Source organism: Eptatretus burgeri, chromosome 11 (genome assembly GCF_056783735.1).
Source record: "Eptatretus burgeri isolate ZD-2024b chromosome 11, Ebu_testis_v1, whole genome shotgun sequence".
In the NCBI taxonomy this organism is placed as follows: domain Eukaryota; kingdom Metazoa; phylum Chordata; class Myxini; order Myxiniformes; family Myxinidae; genus Eptatretus; species Eptatretus burgeri.
Genome location: NC_140971.1, coordinates 8,951,968 through 8,973,113, shown reverse-complemented (window position 1 = coordinate 8,973,113; position 21,146 = coordinate 8,951,968). Strand labels below are relative to the sequence as shown.

General features: G+C 43.9%; 1 protein-coding gene and 1 long non-coding RNA gene across 7 annotated transcripts in view; both read right to left on the bottom strand.

Moving 5' to 3' along the window:
- LOC147016459 (uncharacterized) overlaps nucleotides 1–21,146 on the bottom strand; it is a 428,934-nt gene that overhangs the window by 327,900 nt on the left and 79,888 nt on the right. The window lies entirely within an intron of this gene.
- Nucleotides 1–21,146, bottom strand: part of LOC147016462 (uncharacterized) — a 31,881-nt gene that overhangs the window by 4,478 nt on the left and 6,257 nt on the right. The window contains exon 2 of the long non-coding RNA XR_015049061.1: nucleotides 20,109–20,194. This is a non-coding gene — a long non-coding RNA (uncharacterized LOC147016462). The remainder of the gene's footprint in view (nucleotides 1–20,108; nucleotides 20,195–21,146) is intronic.

Below are 21,146 nucleotides of genomic sequence, written 5' to 3'. Positions count from 1 at the left end.
CTAATTCTTTTTATATCAATAACATTACCACTCAGTTCTTCTTTTATCAAAACTCCCACTCCTGCAGCTCCCTCATCACCTGACCACAAAAACTTATACATGACCCCCATCGTACCAACGAATCTTACTCTGCCTCCTTTCCACCTTGTTTCTTGCACACAACACACATCCACTTTCCTCTTTCTCAGTTCCATTGTTACCTCCATACTTCTTCCCACCATTGAAACAATGTTCCAACTCCCAAACCTCAAACTTGAACGCACATCGGGTCCATGAGAACCATCATAGGGAAGGACAGGCCTTCGCGATCTTGCTTGAGGGTTTGTACCATTCTTTTTGACGTAGGCCGGAACTGCCCACGGCAATCTATGGGCTGGTTGCTGCCCATGTTGAAGTTATCCTGCCATGATGAAGTTAATGGAGCTTAATTTTTACGGTGAGCATGCCCTTGCTTAAGGCCCAGTCACACCTTGATGTTTTAGCCAGCAATGACAACGTATCAAAATGTATGTAAAACGCTGGCTTACGCTGAACTATTGATGTTTTTTTTAAAGATTCGGACATATTCATAACGAGTTGGTCGTATGCATAACATATTATTAATGGACACAGAACGTTTTGTTGTCTTATAGATAACTTATACCAACGAATGCTTAGCCTGTTGTCGGCGTTCACAACCTATGCCCAACGATAGTCTAACGTATGCATAGCGCACGGCAGCGTATCGCCAATGATCACGTGGTGTAACCTATTAAAAGGCTGCCGCACAATGATTCAAATCATAACCGCCGGAGAAATGGAAGTGTCAACATCGCAGTCACACCTTGGCGATCTTGCCAGCGTATGCCAACCTCTGAAAAATGCATCTAAAATGCTGGCACACGTCGAATACGGTATGGGTAAGTTTGGTATACGTGATTAGAACGCTAAAGTACGCTATCATACGTCGTAGTAAGTGGAGTACGTCTTGTACTTTTAAACATGTTAAACATTTTACGACGTACTTGCCGTATGCCTCACACGTTCCGCATGCGATGGGAATAAGTTGTACGCACGATATGCGATCGTTGGCACACGTCGACAAAAGTTACTTGCAAGTTACTCATAAGTCGAAACACGTCAATGTAACGGTTAGCGTCAGTGTTCCAGACTCCCTGGGGTTTTTTTTTTTTCTTATTCTTCGGTATGACAGTGATGTTGACACTTCGATTTCTAGTGCGGTTATAATATAATATTATTAATAGGCTGACGCTCAACGGTTTAAATCATAACCGCACTAGAAATCGGAGTGTTAACATGACCGTCATACCGAAGAAAAAAAAAAAAAAAAAAAAAACCAGGGAGTCTGGAACACTGACGCCAACCATTACATTGACGTGTTTCGACTTATGAGTACCTTACAAGTAACGTGTGTCGACGTGTGTCAACGATCGCGTAACGTGCCTACAACATGTTACTCATAGGTGAGAAATAAGTTTCGGGTACGCTAAACATTACCTCGACGTGTTTCAACTTATGATTAACTTACAAGTAACGTGTGTAGACGTGTGTCAACGATCGCATAACGTGCCTACAACTTATGGCCAGCGTAGCGGAACTTGTGAGTCATACGCCGGCATGAGTCGTAAAATTTCAAGCATGCTAAAATTTGAGGACAACCGCAAAGTACAACGATGAAAGCCAGTGTACAACGACGTATGGCAGTGTTTTTCAGCGTGCTCTCAATGTTTCCAAAACTTACCCATAATGTATTCAACGTGTGCCAGCGTTTTAGACAATTTTTTCAAAAATCGGCATAAGCTGGCTAAAACGTCAAGGTGTGACTGGGCCTTTACCACCAACCTGTAACCCTAGGAGGGAGTGTAAATGGCCATTGGCTCTTCCATGAGCTCCTCCGCCCTTTGACAGGTGTTATTTTTAATCCTGCTGGGTGTCCACACACACCCTCCTCACTCGGTTTCCCGGGTGGGGTTGCCGATTTAGTCACCGACCATCCGACCATGAACAGCACAGTATCGGTTTCCATGGTTACCGAGTAGCAGGTGACAACCTGGGCTGACACCATCAGAAAATCAAAATGGCATCTATATCAAAGATAGATTGATGGTGGACTTTTCTATATCACAAGATTTGGCTCATGAACTCCAGTCTGATGAACTCCAGTATAATGCGCTAATTTGATGAAATACGGCTGTAACGCCTCCAGGAAAAGATGGCGGTGAGTACCTCTCATCACGCAGTCCACTTGTAGTGACAGTTCAGTTTGTAATCTGAAGTAAGGAAGGAGATCAGGATCCAGGCCTTTTGACATTTTTGGACAGCGCTTTGCAAGCAATTCACGCAATTTTGTTTGAATGGGGCAGGAAATACAGGCAGTTTTGAATTATTCAGCTGTCACCGCAGTGAGGGTCGACGTGAGCACGACAACCTCAACATCATCTTCCAGACTAATGAACTCCAGTATAATGCACTAATTTGATGAAATGCGGCTGTAATGCCTCCGGGACAAGATGGCAGTGAGTACCTCTCATCACGCAGTCCACTTGTAGTGACAGTTCAGTTTATAATCTGAAGTAAGGAAGGAGATCAGGATCCAGGCTTTTTGACATTTTTGGCCAGCGCTTTGTAAGCAATTCACGCAATTTTGTTTGAATGGGGCAGGAAATACAGGCAGTTTTGAATTATTCAGCTGTCACCGCAGTGAGGGTCGACATGAGCATGACAACCTCAACATCATCCTCCAGACTGGGCTCTGAAGTAGGAAGTGGAAGGCGAGACAAGCAATCAGCTGTTACGTTTTCAGAGCCAAGCTTGTACTGAATGTCATAATTAAATGACATAAGCCATGCGGACCATCTGACCACACGCATTCCAGCTCTTCCCAATCCTTTCGTGGAAAGCTGTGTCATGAGAAGACTGTGGTCAGTGCGTAAAGTGAAATGTCTACCCCAGAGATAAGTCCTCCACTTCTCTGTCGCCCACACACTTCCAAGTGCTTCCTTTTCTTCCGTGAAATATTTTCTTTGCGATTCAGTCAGTGTGCCGGATGCAAATGCGATAGTTTTCTCCGTTTTGTCAACATTAATTTGCGTCAGGACCGCTCCAAGGCCATAATCGGAGGCGTCAGTCGTCATTATGGTGTGTAGCTCTGGATTAAAGAGAGGGAGAGCTGGATTACTGACAATCAGTTCTGTAACTGAATCAAAACTTTGCTGTGCTGTGACTGACCAGAAGGTGGATGGTCCCCCCAGTAATTCTCTCAGGGTTTCAACGACTGATGCATAGTTAGGGAGGAACTTCGCATACCATGATGTGAGCCCGAGAAAAGAGCACAAGCTCTGAACGTCTTTCGGTGGGGGTGCTTCTGACACCGCAACATGGGCAGGGTCAGGTTTCAGTCCTGTGTGTGACACTACATGTCCCAAAAATGACAGCTCTGTCTGTTTGAAGTGACATTTTGAAAGGTTCAGTTTTAGTCCAGCTGCATTGATGCGCTGGAGCACCGCTCTGAGGTGTTTGTCTTGTACTTCGGGAGTCCCTCCAAAAAAGATTACATTGTCAAGGTAACACTGAGCTCTGGGCTGTTTTTTTCTTAAATGGCAGACATCATCCTCTGAAAACAGCTTGGTGTTGAATCAAGCCCGCAAGGGATTCGTTTGTAGTGAAACAGTCCCTCATGTGTTATGAAGGCAGAAAGGTCCCTGCTGTTCTCATGCAGTACAACCTGGTGGTGCGCACTTTGCAGATCGAATATGGAGAAAAGTGAGCCACCTCACAGCTCCGCAAACATTTCCTCCATATGCAGAAGAGGATATCCATCAATCATCACAGCTTTATTTGGTTCTCGTAAATCCACGCACAGACAAATCACTCTGTTTTTCTTCATTGTCACGACAATTGGTGATTCCCACTGTAATGATTCAGTCACTTTGTGAACCTGTTTCGAGCCGCAGCATACTTTAGCAAAGTGTCCTCACTTTTTATGCCTGGTGTTAACTTAATGGTTAGGGTGGCGGGTTTGGATCCGAGGGTCCTTAGTTCAAATCCCGCTCAGCTGCTGAATTAACATCAGGTGGGGTTAACTCAGCCTGTCATCCTTCTGAGGTCAGCAAAATGAAGGTCTGCATGCTGGTATACTGTGTCAGAGTGGTGACCACTCCAGGATTGTGCCCAATAGCCAAGGAGACTGCTTAAGCAGCACCAACGCTCTGCACAGAGTATGGTCCCAATCTCCTCTCTTTTTGCTGCTGTTGCACTGAGCGTCCTTTGCTGGGAATCCATAGTAGTTGCTGTGTGATTTACAGATCCACATCTACAACACGTTTTCCTTTGAGTCAGTTGAGATCGCTCATCTGACATCCCTCTCACAGCGAGCCCAAAGGGTCTCTTGCTGCTCTGAGAATCCTTTCTTTTTTTTGTTATTTTTGTATACCTTGTCAAGGCTCGTATGAGAGCTAACACACAACGCACATCAAGGGGGGGCATGAGACAGGAGGGGAGGGAGTGGGAAGGACAAAATAGAGGGGAACAGAGACATTTGGAGATCTGTGGAAGGGAGAGGGATGGGAAGGGGAACATGGGGAATAGAAGATGGACATTACAGGGATTTCAGGAAAGAAAGCAGGGAATTTGAAGGAGGTGGGCTTGGGTGGATTATCGGTGGTAGAAAAGATCGAGGATTTGGATGGGGAATGATAAGAGGTGGTGGTGAACAGCTGTTTTGAAGACTTGGAGGGAAGAATGGGAATGAATAGAGTGAGGGAGTTTATTCCAAAGGTGGGAAAAAAAGAGGAATGAAAGAGTGACGGTGAGCAGTGATTCGTGATTTTGGTAATTTTACCAGAAGGGGGTTGTTGGCGGACCTTGAGCGCCCTGCGGAAATGTGGTGGGGACAAATCGCAGAGACAGCAGGGGGGGGCGAGGCTGGAGAGGAGACGATAGAAGACAGAAAGACCACCGACCAACCAGCGGTGATTGAGTGAGAGGCCCAAAGACTCAGCCTCTTTGTGGGAGATGCCAATGATCCGAAATGCCTTGGTTTCTACAGCGTGAAGCCGAGAAAGGTGGGAGGCAGGAGCACCAGCCCAGAGGGGAGAGCAGTACTCCATCAGGCTGTGGACAAAAGCTTTGGAAGTGGTCAGGAGCTCAGGTGGGCCGAGGAAGGACCTTGCACGACGGAGGATTCCCAGTCGGCGACTGGCTTTGGAGGCGAGGTTTGAAATGTGGCTTTCCCAGGAAAGGTCATGGCAGATAGTGAGACCCAGAAGCTTGAAAGAAAGGACTTCTTCCAGAGGATTGTTGAGAAAGTGGATGGGGGGGGGGGGTTTCTAAACGGTCCTTTCGAAGAGACATAGTGAGAGTGTGAGATTGTTCGGATTGAAAGATATGTTCCAAGTGTTGGACCAGTTTGTGATTTTATCCAGATCAGCAGTGAGCGAAGAAGCTGCTGCTTGCAGATCTGAGGGATGACGAGATTGTACGGCAGAGGGTGGAGTCATCAGCAAAGAGATATAGCGGATTTTCCAGAGAATCGGAGAGATAATTGATGAAAACCAGAAAAAGAACAGGGCCCAGAACGCTACCTTGAAGAACTCCAGCCTGGACAGGAAGGGGGGGATGAAAGAACTCCATTTAGGGCCACACGTTGACTGCGATAGGAGAGGAAGTCTGCGAGCCATGAGTGGAGATGGCCGTGGATACCATAGGAAGAGAGTTTTGTGAGCAGGGCTGGGTGCCAGACTGTGTCAAAAGCACGTGATATATCCAGGGATACGGCTCGGATTTCCTGTCTGGCATTGAGGGCTTCCATCCATTGTTGGGAGAGCAGAAGCAGCATATCCAGGGTAGAGTGACCTGGTCTGAAACCAAATTGATGATCAGAAATCAAGCCATTGGAGAAGAGGAAGGATTTGATTACGTATGTATATATATATATATATATATATATATATATATATATATATATATATATATATATATATATATATATATATATATATATATATATATATATATATATATTAATTAGATGTAGGGATTCGAACCCATTCTTATATACTCTGCAAGGCCTTTTACACAGAAACTCTCTATAGTTGTCGTGGCACTGTTTCTTAATACGTCAATTCACCAGATGCCCTCTAGAAGCACTGGCTGTGTTGTTTCAGTGATAACGTCCCGAGGAAAATGTCATCTGGATTTTCTTAAGCATTCCACTCCTGGGCCTTTTGTTTCGGTTAAAAAAGGGTCATAGCCTGTAAATGCTGTCAGGTAGTCCATCATTGGCACAGGGCTGCCCCCTACTGGTCAACCCACATTCCACTTCTGAGAAGCTGGGTTCTTTTACCAAAGCCAGATGTGAACTTAAAAGGGATTTCTGTTTGTCCTGCAACCATCCCACAGTGATTTGTGACATCAATTAGGGTTGGAGTATAACCAGACATAGATTGGAATTAGAGATAGATTGTATATAAGGGAGAGTTTTTGGATGTAAAACTCAGTGTGGTTTTGGGAGCTCTTCACTGTTGGTTGGGCTGCCAACACCAACTCCGCTGGCTGGCGTGTGGTCCTTCAATAAAGCTGCATTTTGGTGAATCCTCTTCTGTTGACTTTCTTCATACCGGGCCGGAGAACGGAGTCTTCACAAATCCCATCCTCGTCGCCAGTTTGTTGTATCGTAAAATACTCCAAGCATGTGGAATTCAATACTCTCCACCAGTTTTATTCAATCAAACATCGGAACGTAATAAGCTTTGCACTGCACATCTCCTGACATCTCACCCCAAACTACTTCTTCCTCATCAACCCCTTTGGTGTCCAGTCTATGCAAAACACCACAGCTTCAACTGTAAAAGCTCGTAAAGCTCAACTGTAAAAAAGAGGGCAGTTATGGACCAGCCTCATACCGGTACAATCCACACAGGTCCAGTTATTGAGGTAATGAGTGATGCATGTGGATGACCCAGTTGTCGGGGTAATGTGTGATGCACATGGATGACCCAGTTGTCGGGGTAATGTGTGATGCACGTGGATGACCCAGTTATTGGGGTAATGAGCGACACATGTAGATGACCCCACAATAATAATACCAGGGTGGTTTCGGGATAGTGTGCAATGCACATGGATTACACAGTTATCGGGGTAATGAGTGATCCATGTGAATGACCCAGTTGTTGGAATAATGAGTGATGCATGTGGATGACCCAGTTATTGGGATAATGAGTGATGCATGTGGATGACCCAGTTATCGGGGTAATGAGTGATGCATGTGGATGACCCAGTTATTGGGATAATGCGTGATGCATGTGGATGACCCAGTTATTGGGATAATGAGTGATGCATGTGGATGACCCATTTATCGGGGTAATGAGTGATACATGTGAATGACCCAGTTATCAGGGTAATGAGTGAAACATGTGAATGACCCAGTTATTGGGATAATGAGTGAATCATGTGAATGACCCAGTTATTGGGATAATGAGTGATGCACATGAATGACCCATTTATCGGGGTAATGAGTGATGCACATGAATGACCCAGTTATCGGGGTTATGAGTGATACATGTGAATGACCCAGTTATTGGGATAATGAGTGATGCATGTGGATGACCCAGTTTTTGGGGTAATGTGCAATGCACGTGGATGACCGTTATCGGGGTAATGAGTGATGCACGTGGATAACCCGACAAGAATAATGCCAGAGTGGTTACTGGGTAGTGTGTGATGCACGTGGATGACCCAGTTATCAGGGTAGTTTGCGATGCACATGGATGACCCAGTTATCAGGGTAGTTTGCGATGCACGTGGATGACCCAGCTATCAAGGTAATGTGCGAAGCACGTGAAAACCCAGTTATTGGGGTAATGAGTGATGCATGTGGATGCCCCAGTTATCGGGGTAATGTGCGATGCACGTGGATGATCCAGTTATTGGGGTAATGTGCGATGCATGTGGATGATCCAGTTATTGGGGTAGTGTGGAATGCATGTGGATGATCCAATTATCGGGGTAGTGTGTGATGCACGTGGATGACCGTTATCGGGGTAATGAGTGATGCACATGGATAAGCCGACAAGAATAATTCCAGGGTGGTTACTGGGTAGTGTGCGATGCACGTGGATGACCCAGTTATCAGGGTAGTTTGCGATGCACGTGGATGACCCAGTTATCAGGGTAGTTTGCGATGCACGTGGATGACCCAGTTATCAGGGTAGTTTGCGATGCACGTGGATGACCCAGTTATCAGGGTAGTTTGCGATGCACGTGGATGACCCAGCTATCAAGGTAATGTGCGATGCACGTGGATGATCCAGTTATTGGGGTAGTGTGGAATGCATGTGGATGATCCAGTTATCGGGGTAGTGTGTGATGCACGAGGATGACCCCACAATAATAACTCCCTGGTTGTTTCCCATTCTCACACCCATCAAAGAAGGTAATAGGACAAGGAACCATCGTAGATGGAAATTATCTTGATAAACCACCATGATGGACAAATGCTGAACATTAAATAGTTTCATTGTAATTGTATTAATGGACATCGTGTTCCACCACAAGTTGTTCAATAAAAAGTATATTTATTACTTGTGTTCATGCACATGACTTTATTGGAGATTTCCCTGTGTGTACATCTTAATGTTACTTCAAGAATGACCCTCACATTTGTCTGGAATATACTCCAACCCATTAATCATTATTTGATAAGATGCGATGATAAAATACGTTTAGAAAAAATCACGAAATTCAAATGAACACATTAATTATTATTTTCCAGATATGAACCAGAATAATAATAATCAACCTCGCATCAGGTTTACTTGGCCTTGTAGCTCTGAGATGAAAGAGATACAAGTGGACTATGTGATAGAGCCTGTCAATCCACATATATTGTTGTGGTTCTGTAAAGCCAGCACTTCCCCAAACCAATGGCACACAACATATAGCGGTTATTTCATTCGTATTCGTTTAAGATAGCCCTCCCTTATGTCTCGTGGGTTTATGAGACAAAATGCATTGCGAGGGCTTTTAGGCAGGTGTTTATTCCCATTATCTTGTCATGCTTCACATGCTTCACACGCTGATACAGGTCACGATGACTTCGTAATGATGACGTATCTACGAAATGACGCTGATGAATGGTGACTCGGTGTTGGGTGTGATCGGGATATACCTGATCCTGTTGCCTGCCTGTACAAGTATGATAGAGATGTTTTGATTCGTATTTATGATGGTTTGGATTGTGAGTGCAAGCTCATACTTCTGTGTTCACCTGCTGGAGTTTTGAGGGGGAGCGGCTGCACACCCTCAGCACGTTGCCGACCTGGTCCTCAAAGACAATAGCACACTCGTAAGAGGGGGAAATGTGCAGGTGGATTGATACGATTTCGTACACGTTCTCTTTATCTTCCGCTCCCTGCAATGTTTTTGTCCAATGTTCCTTTCTTGAAGAACAAAATCGACAAACTATTCTATTTGGTGCAAACGAAACAGGATTTTCAGGATTGCTCCATGTACTGCTTCATTGAAACGTGGCTTGACCCTTCTATCCTTGATTCTGCTGTTCTTCTGCCTGGCTACACACTCCTCAGAGCAGATCTTTTATTTGATTGTGTTGGTGAATCCAACAGAGGTGGAGTACGTTTCATGATTACCCAAAGGTGGTGCAATGATACCAGTGTTTTATCCACACTTTGCACCTCTCATATTGAAACACCAACCATCAAGTGCAGACCGTATTACAGGCCTCGAGAGACTTCCTCGCTTGTTTTGATGGCTGTGTACATTCCTCCACAGGCACATGTTCCAACTGCTATCGGGATGCTTGCTGATCATGTGATTTCAATTCAGAACTCTTTCCCTGATAGTCATGTTCTCGTTCACGGAGATTTTAACCACACTACATTGGAATCAGAGCTCTGAAAGTATACAGCAAGTGAAGTGTTCGACCAGAGAGGGTAAAATGCTCGATCTGTGCTTTAATACGTTCAGTGATGCTTATCATGCTGTTTCCCGTGCCCCACTCAGTTCTTCTGATCACTCCACGATTTACCTGATACCGACTTACCGGCAGAAGCTTAAAACTGCGAAACTGCAGATTCACATTGTGAAACGATGGGACCAAGATTCCATTTAACAATTACAAGGTTGCTTTGATTGTACTGATTTGACCTCCTTTGCTGGTGCCTGTGTTGACCCACATGAGTACACTGATGTAGTCACGTCATATGTTCATTTTGTGAAGACCTCTGCATCCAAACCAAGAAGATGAAATCATGGGCAAATGACAAACCATGGCTTAAAAGTGGTCTTCGGGAAAAGCTGAAAGTAAAGGAAACAGCACACAAGAGCAGTGATCATGTTCTGTCCAAGAAAGTTAAATATGATATGCAGAGGGAGATTCACAGGGCAAAATCAGAGTATATACAGAAACCAGTTCTTAACGAATAATACTCAAGCTGTTTGGCAAGGTCTTCAGAATATTTCTCTATTAAAGGAGAATAATCGTGTCACAAATGTTTTAGATCCCAAGCTTCCCGACAAGTTGAACGAGTTCTTCAGCCACTTTGATCGCTACAATACTGTGCCTGTTACAGTTTCTTTCCCGGTTGTTGATTCACTGCTTCCTCAGCCTTTCACTGTGGAGGAGGAAGTGGGCATCTTTTCAGGAAACAGAATATCAGAAAAGCAGCTGGTCCTGATGGTGTTTCTCTGGAAACTCTTTCGCATTGTTCACAACAGCTCTCCACTGTTTTTGCTTGTATTTTCAGCAGTTATTTGCAACAGTTTGTCATGCCTCTGTGTTAAATCTTCTATTAAGATCCCTGTCTTAAAGAAATCGAAGATGACAACGCTCAACGATTATAGACCCGTGGCTCTCATCTCAGTGGTGATGAAGGTGTTTGAGCATTTGGTTCTCAAGCACCTGAAGGCGATCACCACCTGTAAGCTTGATCCTCTTCAGTTTGCCTATCAGGAAAATCATTCAGTTGATGATGTTGTTGCCTTAGTTCTTCATTTTGTTCTTCAGCATCTTGAGTTTTCAAATCGTTTTGCTCGTATTCTTTTTATTGATTTTAGTTCTGCTTTGAATACCATTGTCCCTCAGAAACGTTGTTATAAAATCCAATCCCTTGGCCTTCCTCCCTCAATTTACTGCTGGATTTTGGATTTTGCTGCAACAACTACCGAGGGGTGACGCTGCTCTCAGTGCCGGGCAAGGTCTTTGCTCGGATAATTCTTGATAGGGTTCGCCACCATCTGTTTGAGCACCAGCGTCCGGAGCAGTCAGGCTTTACACCAAAGAGGTCAACGATTGACCGTATCCTTGCTCTTCATGTCCTCACCGAACGCAGACGAGAGTTTCGGCAGGGGCTGCTTGCACCCTATGCTGATCTCTGTAAAGCGTTCGATTCAGTGAATCGGGATGTCCTCTGGAGGATTCTTGGTCTTCGTGGGGTGCCACCAAAACTGATCGATCTGATGTCTGAACTCTACTCTGGGACTGAGAGTGCTGTGAAGTGTGGTGGTACCATCTCTGACTTATTTCCAGTTGTTGCTGGAGTTCGTCAGGGGTGTGTACTGGCCCCAACACTTTTCAGCACTTGTATGGACTGGATTTTAGGGAGGATGTCGGAGAGATCAAGCTGCGTTGCATCGTTTGGGAATGTCAAGATCTCGGACCTTGATTTTGCAGATGATGCAGTCATCTTTGTGGAGACTTTAGACATCCTTTTGGGGGCCCTCGAGGTGCTGAATGAGGAGTCGGAGCCGCTGGGATTACGGGTTTCTTGGGTCAAAACTAAGATCCAGGCTTTCGGTGACATCTTGGATGCTGCTGTCCTGTCTGTGTCTGTTTGTGGTGAGGATGTTGAGGTCGTGGAGAGATTCACTTACCTTGGCAGTGATATTCATGTCTCTGCTGGCTGTGAGTCAGAGGTCAATAGACGTCTGGGTCGGGCCTGGGGAGTCATGGATTCACTGGATCATGGGGTGTGGCGCTGCCGGTACCTGTGCGGGAGGACGAAAGTCCGAGTCTTCAGGTCCTTGGTACTTCCAGTCTTGCTCTATGGATGCGAGACTTGGACTCTGACCAAGGATCTGAGACGGAGACTTAATTCCTTTGGTACCAGGTCTCTTCGGAGAATCCTTGGCTATCGCTGGTCGGATTTTGTGTCCAACGAGCGGTTGCTGAGAGAGACTCGGATGAGATTCGTTCCCTGCATAGTCCGTAAGCGTCAGTTGCGGCTGTATGGACATGTGGCTCATATTCCTGACGCTGATCCTGCTCACCAGATTCTTTCAGCGAGGGAGTCTCATGAGTGGAGGAGGCCGGTGGGCTGACCACATGCCTCGTTGCAGCAGGTTGATCGGCATCTCAAGGAGATGGGGATGAGCCTGGCATCTGCCTGGGGGATGGCCAGACGGAGGCCCCTGGAGTACCGGTGGAAAGTGGACGCAGCGACGCACTGTTCTGGCACATGCTCCCATACCTGACCTGACCTGATTTTGGATTTTCTCCTGAACCGAATGCAAACAGTAAAATTAAACAATAAGTTGTCGAAGACTATTGTCTTGAATACTGGTGTCCCACAAGGGTGCATGCTGTCACCTCTTCTCTATTCCCTTTTCACCAATGATTGGGTATCTCATCATGAGTCTTTTCAGCTCGTGAAGTTTGCTGTTAACACGACCATCGAGGGTATTATCGTGAATTCTGATGAGTCGGAATACCTTCAGGAAGTTAACGGGTTTGTGTCATGGTGCAAACACAACAACCTCGAGCTGAATACTGCAAAGACTGAGGAGATGGTTGTTGACTTTCGTGTGACGAAAAGTTCAGTTGACCCTCTTACCATCAATGGTGAAGTTATTGAAATTGTTGACTGCTTTAACCTACGAAGTACAACCATTTCCAGTGGTTTAAAGTGTGACCACAACACAGATATTTTTATTAGGAAAGTTCAGCAATGGCTCCACTTCTTGCGGCAGCGAAAGAGGTTTGGCCTTCACAGGGAGATTCTCATCAGGTTTATCACGCCATCATAGAAAATGTTCTGATTTTTCTCTGTGTGTTTTCTCTTTTCTCTTCTCTTTTTCTCAGCAACAGAAGCTTTGGCTCCAGAAGGTTGTGCGCACTGATGGGAGGATAGTTGGATGTGTGGTGCCTTCTTTGACTTCAATTTACAGACAGCGTACTGTGAATAGATCACGGAGGATCAATAGTCTCTGATGCCTCACAAACAGCTAATGTCCTGTTTCAACTTTTACAATCTGGAATGTGATACTGGTCACGGAGGTGTCAGGCAAATGGCTTTCGGAATAGATTTTTTTCCTCTCAGGCAGTTATTGCCCTGTCCAATTCCATTACCACATAAACAGGGGTTTTTGGTCTTCTATTTCTGCTGATATTTTTTGTTGTGTGGGGAGAGAGGAGGGTGAACACGAGGGATTGTATCATTCTAATTTTATCAATATTTGACATTTTGTTGTGCTTGTAATGTTGTGTATTGAGTGATTGTTTTGTTGTTGGTACAGCTTTTGTTTATTTTGAATTCAGTTTTATTATCTGATGTATTCTGGTTGACTCTTCTGAGGTGTTTGATTTATTGTGATTGTATGTGTCACCAACACCAAGACACATTCCTTGTGTTTAAATTACAGCATGAACCAATCAAAATGATGGAGCATGAACCAATCACTCAGAATGATGGAGCATGAACCACTCGCTCAGAATGATGGAGCATGAACCAATCAAAATGATGGAGCATGAACCAATCACTCAGAATGACGGAGCATGAACCAATCACTCAGAATGACGGAGCATGAACCAATCACTCAGAATGACGGAGCATGAACCAATCACTCAGAATGACGGAGTATGAACCAATCAAAATTACCCCCGTGTGGGGGTGACGGTCATCTCTATAATGTGTTTTACTATCATAATCGATGAACCGTTGCCAGATATCTCCTAAAATGACAGACGAGATAGGTTTTGAAAATGGCGACTTTCACAACTTTCGTGACCTCGTGACCTTGACCCTGATACCTCGAATCCGGGAAAAACATATGTCGTTGGGTATCACTCATCGACCTCTACCCACATACCAAATTTCATCAAGATCGGAAGTAAAAAGTTTTCTTTGTACCGAGAGGTGTTTTTGACCAACTTCCAGGTTACGTGGCGGCCAAACTGGACGTAAATTCAAAAATCTGTCCAGTTAGATACAAGATAACATTTTTTACGATCATCATCAATAAACAGTTGCCGAATATCTTGCAGAATGGCAGACTAGATAGGTTTTGAAAATGGCGATTTTTATAACTTACGTGACCTCGTGACCTTGACCCTGACCTTGAACCGGGAAAAAAGCTATATCGTTGTGCAACACTCATCGACCTCAACCCACATACTAAGTTTCATCAAGATCGGAAAGAAAAATTGTTGACGGACGAACGGACGGACGAACGGACGGACGAACGGACGGACATTTGGTCTGGCTTTATTAGGTCATCTCTAAAATGATGGAGCATGAACCACTCGCTCAGAATGAAGGAGCTTGAACAACTCGCTCAGAATGGCTGAGCACGAAGCGCTTGCTCAGAATGACGGAGCATGAAGCACTCGCTCAGAATGATGGAGCTTGATTGAACCACTCGCTCAGAATGACGGAGCACGAACCACTCACTCAGAATGACGGAGCATGAAGCACTTGCTCAGGATAATGGAACATGAAACACACGCTCAGGATATCGGAGAACGAACCACTCATTCAGGATGATGAAACACAAAGCACTCAATCAGAATGATGGAGAATGATCCACTCACTCAGAATGAAGGAGCACAAACGACTTACTCAGAATGACGCATGAACCACTCGCTTCGAATGGTGGCACACGAACCACTCACTCAGGATGATGGAGCATGCACCAGTCGCTCAGGATGACAGAGCACGAACCACTCACTCAGGATGACAGAGCACGAACCACTCGCTCAGAATGATGGAGCACAAACCACTCATTCAGGATACCGGAGCACAAAGCACTCACTCAGAATGACGGAGCAGGATCCACTCACTCTAAATGACGTGGCATGGCAAAAGCATCTGCAGTGAGTGAACGATTCGCTCAGAATGACGTAGCATGGTACCGTTATCGACTGTAAGGCGTTCAGCAAGTGGCTTAAGCACTCAAGCAAGCACTCCAATTAAATGGTTGATCAGGAATGACTGGCCAGGCTGTGGCTGCATACCACGTTGGATCCATTTAACTTTAACGCCGGTTTTCACTGCACTCGCAGCTGTTAAAGAAATAAAATGAATTTATTCAAAGAATGGCTTCATCCACAAAAGAGTTGCTGTTTAATATAGAACAACCCTGGAGACAACGCAAAGTTTAATCACCTGTGAAATAAACATTGTAGATAATCCGCCACATTGCCTGCTCCTCTGTGCACGCATCACGTTGTACATCGGTGCGCGGTCCACGCAAACATTGTAAGATTATTTTAAAAACGTCCCTTTTTCACCAGATTTGCTTTATTTCCTCGGAGAGCACCTCGTGAAACCTCCGTAAATATAGACACAGATCTGGCAAACATTATGGGTGAGCAATCCCTCTGGGGGACAGGGCGTAATGTCAAGTAGTGAATGCATTAAATCATACAGCTTAATGAAGCTGGTTAATTTTAGCATTCCTACATCGTTTGTTCACTCAATATAATTCTTCAAACAGTGAAAAAAGATAAGTTTAATGCTTTCGAAAGTTCACATTCTCTTGTGTGTGCAGAGAAAAGGAGGGAACAGAGCCTTGCTTGCTTCATGTGAATAGGTATATCGGCTTAGTTTTTCGACTCGTTTCTTTAAATTATCAGATTTCACTCCAGCTTTCGACATTTGTTGAGTCCGGATGATCCTCCGATCCTCAAAGCCAAAATAATATTTTGATGATATTCTTTAATTCGTCCGTGAGAGTAAATCGTGGAAAATTGCATCGTTATCAGGCATGAAATCACTCCAAGCTCCTAACATGTACGGTTTGCAGTAGGACTGCTGGGACTCTGTTTACGGTTTCAATCACTGTTTCAACGATCCAATCTTTATGATTAGTTTCATCTTTGGAACTTTTCCTCTTCTTACACTTCAAAGTGTTCTATTTCACGTTTCCAGTATCTCGAGAAAATGAATTGGCTTCAGCAGCTTTTATAGACAATTTAATAATCTTGTTTTCAAATGAATTATTAATCCTCCCCCTGTAGGATAAGGGAAGCCCGACAGATGTTGCAGGATTTGGTTCTCCAATTAGTGCCCCCAACTTCTAATCGTCCCAAAGAAGTCATTAGACTGAGGATTACGAAACTAACATTTCGATTTAAAATTTCCCGACATTCCTAATTTCTGAAATTTCCGAGTTTTATCGTGGAGCCCGCTGGGACTTTCGGAATTAAATTTTGCATCAATGATAGGTATACAAAGTTTGAGGGGTTGAGATCATGTTTTTGACCTTGACCTAATGTTAAAGGTCATGATCCATACAATTATAAACATTTTCCACCAAAACTTGACGAACGTTTGTCTGATCGGAGAGATGTTGCCCTCTCTCGACAGCCGAGAGCAAGGTGCATTTACATTTCATTTACATCAAACCCCTCCGGGTTAAAGGTCAAATTGCGGTCTAAAAACAGAATGTGTTGTTTGTCATCGTTCAATTTTTCCAATATGGAATGTCAAAGATTGCTTGGCCTTCCAAGATGTTCTTGCATCATAATAGTGTACCAGCACTGTAGTTGTACACCTGATATTTGATTAGTGTTCTTGACCTAACTTTTTCAGATTGTGACTGAATTAACAAAACACATTGTTGATCATAACTTGAACAATTTTCCTCCAATTTTCATGCTGTTGAGTTGTATCTATAGATTGTGGAAGGAGACACATTTTTAAAATTTACACTCTATTCCGATACGTTGAAAGTCAAGGTCATATGGAGGTTCAAAACAATATGGCCATCATTGGATTACAGGCCAAGGGTAAGTCACGGGCGATCGCCAAGAGGAGGCATGGGGAGACTTGTCTTTGGTGATGGGTTTGTGATCGCAGATATCTAGTCTATGTGAACCTGTTGATGTATTTAAAGCCTTTGCTGAAAATCCTGGTTTTCGCTTAGTGGTTAGGGTAGCTGGCTTGAGATCTTCGCCAAGGATCTTAGGGTCCTGAGTTTGAGCTCCACTGATCACTGAATTTTTTTTTTGGTTACCAAGTCGAGGCTCGTGTCAGAGCTAAGACACAGAAACATACAACAAGGCAGGAGACAAGAGGGGCAGGAGAGGGAAGCACAGACAATCGGATATCTGTGGAAGGGAGAGGGGTGGGGTGGGGTACATGGGGTAAACAATATGGTACTCCAGGGAATTTCAGGAAGGAAAGCAGGGAATTTGAAGAAGGCAGATTTGGGGTGGATTAACGGGGGTAGAAAAGATCGTGGTTTTGGATGGGGGAAGATGTGAGATGTTGGTGAATTAACACCAGGTGGGGTTGACTCAGCCTCTCATCCTTCCGAGGTTGGCGAAATGAGTTCCCAGTGTATGGGCATAAGGGCACAGCATCAGCGGCATAATCACGCCCCAACAAAATAATAGCTATCCAGTAGCCAAGCTGCCACACACAAAAAGAAGAAGAAGCCTTTGTGATTTTAAGTGCAATATTTGACATTTGGAGGACCCGAGTGAACCAGTTGGGAAATGGGAAGACCTTTTAAGGATGAAAAAAAGAGGGACAGTAATGAAGATATCACAAGAATATGAATAAGCAAGTCTGGAGACGGCGATGGTTCACGAGCGGTATTTGACGATGTAGATTGTTTCAGAAGTCAAGGATGAGACAATGTGATAATGTTTGACCAAGTTATAAAAATGATCAACATGATGTGGTACGAGTGACAGGTTATTAGCTGCAAAATGTCGAAAACCCGGTTTCGTTCAACAACTTTAAAAATTTGACCTTTGCATAACCTTTAAAGGTCACAAAACAATGTTGTGGACATTAAAATAAGGGAACAGGATACGTGCTATAGCTTATTGGAGTTAGTTCGTCGAAGAAGGTCGAAAACCCGGTTCGATTCCCACAACTTTGAAAATTTGACCTTTGTGAACTTTAAAGGTCAAAGGTCAAGGATTATGACCTTTGGTGCAAAACTTCCTCTGGAACATTCCAGGAACAATATAACATCATATAGGCTATATGGCATTTCACACTCCTCGGATTATCCATACTTTGATGAAATCAGCGTAAAAACTTGAAGGGGGCGCCATGGGCAAGGTGTTCGAGGTAGAGAAAAATGGTTTCAAGACTTTAGATGGGGAATGACCTCAAGATTATGCATAAAAAAGTCATCCGAGCTCCTAAAGTTTGGGTGGTCGTATGATTTTTATGTCAAAATTCGAAATTTTCTAAGTTCGTGACCTTGGGACGAAAATGAAAAATTGAGCTCCGTGGGGCTATGCAGGTACTATTGGGCTAACCAAATAGTGAAACCCCTGCCAGATTCGACAAACCACTCGGAGAAGATGGATTTTTATGTCAAAATTCGCAATTTTCGAAATTCGTGACCTTGTAACCTTGACCTTGGGATGAAAATGAAAAATCGAGCTCCGTGGGGCTATGCAGGTGCCATTGGGCTAACCAAATACCAAAACCCCTGTCAGATTCGACAAACCCCTGAGGAGAAGATGCAAATTGAAATCGGCTACCCCCTAAAAACACGTTTTTTGGGCGTGGCTCTGCCCATAATGGGCACACCACGCCCATTCTCAGGAAAACACAACTAGATCTTGATATAAACCTCCCACCAAAATTTTATCAGGATCGGATCAAAACCCACGGAGCTATGCTCGGGACAGACATACAGACAGACAGACAGACAGACAGACAGACAGACAGACAGACAGACACACAACAATAACGAATATGGTGGTCACTTATTTTTTTCGTGAACCAACATTTCAGATTTTCTCTGGCCCTGGGGACTATCGGAGGAGGTTAAAGGTTAACCTAAACCTTACACTCTCTCTCTCTCTCTCTCGAGTATTTAAAAACAAAGTGAAGTTGATGAAACATCCTCTACTTTTCTCATTATACATTCCTGTAACGATACTCCTGGATTCGTCCCATCATATAATCCCCCCAAGGGTACAATCACGTGAGCTCAGTCAGCTGATTGGGTCGAGCAGGAAGTCATGTGGTCATGAAGACATCCTGCATTGTAGATAAAAGGTCCTTTTATAGTCCAGGTTAGATTCCAAGCTAAAGAGGCTTCTCATGGTGGAGCTTCCCAACTATTATGTGTATAGAATGAGAGAGGAGGGGTCCAAAGATACCACAGAGATTTTGAATTTGTACTTTCATGTTTTCACCCAATAAATCCTCTTCATAAGACACAGATTAGGATGAGTATCAGTTGATAGGCCACAGGTAGTTTCACAAGCCCAAGTTCCCCCCCCCCCGCCACTCCTCCCCACCCCCCACCCCCTCATGAACACACTCACTCACACCAACCAATCACACACAGGTTAATTGATGATGAAACTTTCACTTATTGTTTTCACTATTTGCAGGTCACAGTCACGTGATTCCCTCTCCATTTCTCTCTTGGAACCAAAACACGTGGTTTGTGTCTCATTTCCAGACGAAGGCCACGCGGTGCTTGAAACGTTAGACCTGAGATTTTAAAATTTCGTTGTTGCTGATATTTTGTGAATCATGACCTTCCCCAACTCCAACCACTTATTTACGAATGTACATTGTTATTCACACGAGAGTTTTTGTTCAAACAAAACAAACAATTTGAAGAACTTCAACTTGAAACTGTTTCTTTGGTTAATCTGACACAGGAAGACAAGTGTGAAAAGGGCTACGGAATGCACCAACAGCAACGGTTTCAACCTCTTGTCTAAGTACATGTCCCACCTTTATAATTAACTTTACAAAAACGTATTTACACAAATAAAGTGAAATGATCATTGATGAGATGAACTGATGTAAACCATTAAAACCAGCATGACCATAACTCTGCCCCTTTGGGGTGGGGGTTCATGATGGAGACCTTGGAGATCTCACCTGTCGCAGCTTGGACTTGTCACATGCCTGGTCCCTGAGCAGGTTCACAAGGTATTTCACTCCACCGAGCTGCTCGAGGTATCGCTCTGAGAAACAAAGATCAATTCACAGGTTATAAGGGAAGATCATCCTGAACTCTGAACCACAGGGGATGATCCTCACCACACAATATCAGCACATTGTTACGAGAGAAGGAATCTCAAAGGAATCCACCGGTTTTTATTAATCATATTTAAATTGTGATTGTTCAATTCATCATCGTTACCCATCTCTGTGTGAAGTTACCTTCAGTTCCCTTCACTAATCAATTCACTTCCTTAATTTAGATGAGGTTATCTTCATGAACCACTTGTCGACTTGTACTTGGTTAACTGCTGTTAATTCAAACATTACCATGTTTACCCAGGAATATTAACACGCTTACCCAGGAATGTTAACATGCTTATCCAGGAATGTTTACATGATTACCTCGGAATGTTAACATGTTTACCCAGGAATGTTAACATGCGTACCAAGGAATGTTAACATGCTTACCTGGGAATGTTAACATGATTATCCAGGAATGTTAACATGCTTACCTAGGAATGTTAACATGCTTACCCAGGAATGTTAACATGATTACCCAGGAATGTTAACGTGCTTACCCAGGAATGTTAACATGCTTACCCAGGAATGTTAACATGCTTATCCAGGAATGTAAACATGCTTATCCAGGAATGTAAACATGCTTACCCAAGAATGTTAACATGCTTAGCTAGGAATATTAACATGCTTACCCAGGAATGTTAACATGCTTTTCCAGGAATGTTAACATGCCTACCAAGGAATGTTAACACACACAGGAATGTTAACATGCTTATCTAGGAATGTTAACATGCTTATCCAAGAATGTAAACATGCTTACCGAGGAATGTTAACATGCTTATCCAGGAATGTTAACACGTTTACACATAAATGTTATCATGTGATAATATTTGAACGAAGCCAAGACTGCTCTGTTCGTTTACTACCTGTATCCCAAGTTGTTACGGAGGTTCA